Source organism: Lytechinus pictus, unplaced genomic scaffold (genome assembly GCF_037042905.1).
Source record: "Lytechinus pictus isolate F3 Inbred unplaced genomic scaffold, Lp3.0 scaffold_210, whole genome shotgun sequence".
Lineage (NCBI taxonomy): Eukaryota > Metazoa > Echinodermata > Echinoidea > Temnopleuroida > Toxopneustidae > Lytechinus > Lytechinus pictus.
The window spans coordinates 30,001-35,000 of record NW_026974330.1 but is presented as its reverse complement, the minus strand read 5'-3'; positions in this window follow the sequence as shown (position 1 = coordinate 35,000).

Here is a 5,000-nt window from a genome sequence, read left to right as displayed (position 1 = left end):
CACCCCTCCCCCAAAACACCCCTTATAACACGCGAGTCAATACGAATTTTACCCCGAATCCAGGCTGACACCGGACGAGAAGGCGTCGCAGCAGCGGAAGCCCGGCCCGGCGGCGGGTGGCCCGGCCGGCCGTGGGCGAACCCCGGACGCCGCGTCCGATGGTGCCCACCCCGGGGACCCTGCTTCCCTCGAAGACCCCGTCTCCGCTGGAAAAAATCCGGTCAGCGGGCCCCCCGGCTCCTTCCCCGCTCCGTCCCCGCTGTCCAGCCGCCCGGTCGAGGAGGGTGCCGCTGCCGGCCCGACCCGCCCGTGGAAAATCGAAGCACGGGCCCTGGCCGCCCCGGCACCCGGCCCACCCCGGGCAAACCCCGGACGCCGCGTCCGATGGTGCCCATCCCGGGGACGCTGCATCCCCGGGTGACCCCGTCTCCGCTGGAAAAAATCCGCCCAGCGGGCCCCCTGCTCCTTCCCCGCCGAGCCCAGCCGCCCGGTCGAGGTGGGTGCCGCTGCCGGCCCGACCCGCCCGTGGAAAATCGAAGGCCGGGCCCTGGCCGCCCCGGCACCCGGCCCACCCCGGGCAAACCCCGGACGCCGCGTCCGATGGTACCCACCCCGGGGACCCTGCGTCCCCGCTTGACCCCCTGGCAGCAGGACGAAAGACCCCTCCCGATAAACACCGCTTACAACACGCAAGTCAATGCGAAATTCACACCGAGGGCGACACCGGACGACCCGACGGCGCAGCGGCGGAGGGCTCGGGCCGCCCTGGGCAAACCGAGGACGGCGAATCCGATGGTGCCCACCGCGGGGAGCCTGCGCCCTCGGACGACCCCGTTCTCGCGGGAAACAGTCCGGCGAGCGGACCCCCGGCCCCTTCCCCGCTGTCGGCCGATCCGACGGTCAGAATCTCCTGCCGACTCCTGGCTGGGTGAGCGGGGGTGTCGGCTCGGCATGCGGGGCGCTGTCGGCCCGCTGCGTCGAGATCTGCGCGTCGGAATCGTCTGCCGACGCCCGGGTGGGTGAGCGGGAGGGTCGGCTCGGCATGCGGGGCGCTGTCGGCCCGCTGCGTCGAGATCTGCCCGTCACAATCTCCCGCCATCTCCTGCGTGGGTGAGCGGGAGGGTCGGCCCGGCATGCGGGGCGCTCTCGGCCCGCTGCGTCGAGTTCTGCCGGTCGGAATCTCCGGTGAGCAGCCAGAAGTGTTCACATACATTACAAAAAGGTACTGTGCTGCCTCCAAAGAGGTTTAAAATGCATGTGTGTTGTTTGCATTTCATCGCAGTTTGAAAATTTCCTTCCCATGATAATAGCATGAAGTATTAGCATGTTGAATCCCAAAAGAATTGAATTAGAGGTGTGTAATCAAAGTTTCATTGAAGGCAGTTCAGTATTTCAAAAAAAATCATTTCAGAATCAAGCATGAAGTAATGACACACTTTCCGAAAAACTACTGTATTGTGTCCAAAAAGATTTTAATCACACGTTGCAATCAATGGTACCTTTTTTAACAAAAAAAAAAAATAGTTACTGTATTACCACCAAAGAAAAATGTTCTAAGATGTGTCCACCCATCGCGTACAATTACAAATTTCATTCAAATAATCTGCATGTAGTATAATTCACATATCAGCTCCAAAAATCACTGCATTCCCCCTGTATTGTCTTATCAGCATTTCAGTATAGTGTAACAATTTCATTCGAACAGGAAGGGCATGACGTATTACCACATAAAATCCTGGCTGGCCTGGCCATCCTGTCGAAATAAAAATGAAATTATAAATTTAACAAAAAAAAGCCCCCGGCAGACAGAGTCCAATTCCATGGATCTGCCTCCGGGGGCCTGTCGGCATGCTGTTCGGATGTCTCCCGCTCTCAGGCCTCGGACAACTCTTGATTGCAAGAGCGACGCCCTGGCCTCGACGCACGGAGGACTGGCGGCCTGGACATCCTGTCGAAATAAGAATAAAGATAAAGTTTTTATTTCAGAAAAAAAGAAAAGCCCCCGGCAGACACAGCCCAATTCCATGACCTGCCTCCGGGGCCCTGGCCGACTGGTGTTGGGCTGTGTCCCGCTCACGAGCCCCTGCCGAACCTCGGAGATCAAGAGCGGGTGCCTGGCCTCGACCTACGGGGCCCTGTTGGACTGGTGTTGGGCTGGCTGTCGCTCAGGAGCCCCTGCCCACCTCGGAGAGGAAGAGCAGGTGCCTAACCTCGACGTACGGGGGGCTAGTGGACTGGAGGTGAGCTGTGTCCGGCTCAAGAGCCGCTGCCCACCTCGGAGTTGAAGAGCGGGTGCCTAACCTCGAAGTACGGGGCCCTGTCGGACTGGAGGTGGGCTGGCTGTCGCTCAGGAGCCCCTGCCCACCTCGGAGAGGAAGAGCGGGTGCCTAACCTCGACGTACGGGGGGCTAGTGGACTGGAGGTGAGCTGTGTCCGGCTCAAGAGCCGCTGCCCACCTCGGAGTTGAAGAGCGGGTGCCTAACCTCGAAGTACGGGGCCCTGTCGGACTGGAGGTGGGCTGGCTGTCGCTCAGGAGCCCCTGAAAACGTCGGAGTGGAAGGGCGAGTGCCTGGCCTCGACGTACGGGGGGCTGGCCGACTGGAGGTGGGCTGGCTGTCGCTCAAGAGACCCTGACCACCTCGGAGTTGAAGAGCGGGTGCCTAACCTCGAAGTACGGGGCCCTGCCGGACTGGAGGTGGGCTGGCCTTCGCCCAGGAGCCCCTGCCCACCTCGGAGAGGAAGAGCGGGTGCCTAACCTCCAAGTACGGGGGGGCTGCCGGACTGCTGTTGGCCTGGCTGTCGCTCAGGAGCCGCTGCCGAACTCGGAGTGGAAGAGCGAGTGCCTGGCCTCGACGTACGGGGCCCTGGCCGTCTGGAGTTGGCCAGGGTGTCGATGCCGAGTCGGAGAGGTAGAGCGAGTGCCTGGCCTCGACCTACTGGGGCCTGGCCGTCGCTCAACAGCCCCTGCCGACGTCGGAGAAGTAGTGCGAGTGACTGGCTTCGACGTACGGGGGGCTAGCGGACTGGAGGTGGGCTGGCTGTCGCCCAGGAGCCCCTGCCCACCTCGGAGAGGAAGAGCGGGTGCCCAACCTCGACGTACGGGGGGCTAGTGGACTGGTGTTGGGCTGGGTGTCGCTCACGAGCCCCTGAAAACGCCGGAGTGGAAGGGCTAGTGCCTAACCTCGACGTACGGGGCCCTGGCCGACTGGAGGGGGGCTGGCTGTCGCTCAAGAGCCGCTGCCGACGTCGGAGAAGTAGTTCGAGTGACTGGCTTCGACGTACGGGGGGCTAGTGGACTGGAGTTGGGCTGGCTGTCGCCCAGGAGCCCCTGCCCACCTCGGAGAGGAAGAGCGGGTGCCCAACCTCGACGTACGGGGGGCTAGTGGACTGGTGTTGGGCTGGCTGTCGCCCAGGAGCCCCTGCCCACCTCGGAGAGGAAGAGCGGGTGCCCAACCTCGACGTACGGGGGGCTAGTGGACTGGTGTTGGGCTGGGTGTCGCTCACGAGCCCCTGAAAACGCCGGAGTGGAAGGGCTAGTGCCTAACCTCGACGTACGGGGCCCTGGCCGACTGGAGGTGGGCTGGCTGTCGCTCAAGAGCCGCTGCCGACGTCGGAGAAGTAGTTCGAGTGACTGGCTTCGACGTACGGGGGGCTAGTGGACTGGAGGTGAGCTGGCTGTCGCTCAGGAGCCCCTGCCGACGTCGGAGAAGTAGTTCGAGTGACTGGCTTCGACGTACGGGGGGGCTAGCGGACTGGTGTTGGGCTGGCTGTCGCTCAGGAGCCCCTGCCCACCTCGGAGAGGAAGAGCGGGTGCCCAACCTCGACGTACGGGGGGCTAGTGGACTGGTGTTGGGCTGGCTGTCGCTCAGGAGCCCCTGAAAACGTCGGAGAAGTAGTGCGAGTGCCTGGCTTCGACGTACGGGGGGGCTAGTGGACTGGAGGTGGGCTGGCTGTCGCTCAAGAGCCGCTGCCGACGTCGGAGAAGTAGTTCGAGTGACTGGCTTCGACGTACGCGGGGCTAGTGGACAGGAGGTGAGCTGGCTGTCGCCCAGGAGCCCCTGCCGACGTCGGAGAAGTAGTGCGAGTGCCTGGCTTCGACGTACGGGGGGGCTAGTGGACTGGAGGTGAGCTGGCTGTCGCTCAGGAGTCCCTGCCGACGTCGGAGAAGTAGGGCGAGTGCCTGGCTTCGACGTACGGGGGGCTAGTGGACTGGAGGTGAGCTGGCTGTCGCCCAGGAGCCCCTGCCCACCTCGGAGAGGAAGAGCGGGTGCCCAACCTCGACGAACGGGGGGCTAGTGGACTGGTGTTGGGCTGGGTGTCGCTCAACAGCCCCTGCCCACCTCGGAGAGGAAGAGCGGGTGCCTAACCTCGACGTACGGGGGGCTAGTGGACTGGTGTTGGGCTGGCTGTCGCTCAGGAGCCCCTGCCGACGTCGGAGAAGTAGTGCGAGTGACTGGCTTCGACGTACGGGGGGCTAGCGGACTGGAGGTGGGCTGTGTCCCGCTCAAGAGCCCCTGCCGACGTCGGAGAGGAAGAGCGGGTGCCTGGGCTCGACCTACGGGGGGCTAGTGGACTGGAGGTGAGCTGGCTGTCGCTCAAAAGCCCCTGGAAACGTCGGAGAGGAAGAGCGGCTGCCCGGTCTGGAGGTACGGGACCCTGGCCCACTGCTGTTGGGCTGTGACCCGCTCAACAGCCCCTGCCCGCCTCGGAGTGTAATGGCGGCTGCCTGCCCTCGAGGTACGGTGCCCTGGCCGTCTGGAGTTGGCCAGGGTGTCGATGCCGAGTCGGAGAGGTAGAGCGAGTGCCTGGCCTCGACCTACGGGGGCCTGGCCGACCGCTGTTGGGCTGGCCGTCGCTCAACAGCCCCTGCCGACATCTGAAGTGAAGAGCGTGTGCCTGGTCTCGACCTACGGGGGGCTGGCCCTCTGGTGTTTGGCTGGCTGTCGCTCAAATGCCCCTGAAAAGGTCAAGGAGGTAAAGCGGGTGCCTGGCCTCTACCT